Here is a 920-nt window from a genome sequence, read left to right as displayed (position 1 = left end):
CTATGCTTGCCTAATGGGGATTTGAGACAATAGGCTATGCTTGCCTAATGGGGATTTGAGACAATAGGTTATGCCTGGTGAGAAAGCTTTCAGAGCCCGATGTAAGAACAATAACCTAAACTTACCTAATCCTTTCTTGCACACTGGAATCGTGCGGTCCTGTTGAATGTGTGACGTCATAAATAACATGGTGCCCTTCGAGATGACTGCTGTTGCCATGACACAAACCAGTATGAAAATATACACGAAGACTTTTATGATTTTAAGTATGACCTCCACGACTTTTGAACTCTGTGTCAGGTCATCCTCTGCGGGAGGATTTTCTATGAACACATCCCATCCTCTTGGTTCGTGGGAACTCCTTCGGCTATAAAAAATCATATAGATCCATGTATAGGAAGTAATAACGGAAATTTATAAATCTGGAGGAAAATGAACATAAATACGTAAGGACATTTCTAAATGATACACTGGATAAATTTCCGTTCTGGCATCTTGGGAATGTTCGCTTTTTTTATCCCTCATTCACGCTTATAACACGTCACGTTCTTGTGTCGAGTATTCCAGGTTTCGTATTGTCAAATTACCTTTTTTTTACCTACGGTCTGGAGTAGTGTTTCTCCAAAAATCCTCTCCTAAGCCAATAGGCTTGTTATTTGGTAACTCGGCATAACTCTTGAGACATTATTAAAATGTATATGGTTTATGTGAAGCGACCTCGCTTATTGTATATATTGTACCATTTAAATGTGTTTTTATACAAAAGTTGAGAAAATATAAAACAGAGAGAAACACAGAATATACAAGTATATATATGTCTACAGAAAGCTAATGTATTTATAAATCCACTTTACAGAAATCTACGTCCACACAACGTTAATGTCTACAGAAAGCTAATGTATTTATTAATACACTTTACA

At 36.6% G+C, this 920-nt stretch overlaps 1 pseudogene; it reads right to left on the bottom strand.

Moving 5' to 3' along the window:
* The window catches only part of LOC106473878, a 27,430-nt pseudogene extending 27,063 nt beyond the window's left edge, over nucleotides 1-367 (bottom strand).
* Nucleotides 368-920: the final 553 nt, after the last annotated feature.

This window comes from Limulus polyphemus, unplaced genomic scaffold (assembly GCF_000517525.1).
Source record: "Limulus polyphemus unplaced genomic scaffold, Limulus_polyphemus-2.1.2 Scaffold6589, whole genome shotgun sequence".
NCBI lineage: Eukaryota > Metazoa > Arthropoda > Merostomata > Xiphosura > Limulidae > Limulus > Limulus polyphemus.
Note: the sequence above shows the minus strand (reverse complement) of the source record. Positions and strands in the feature narration are given on the sequence as shown.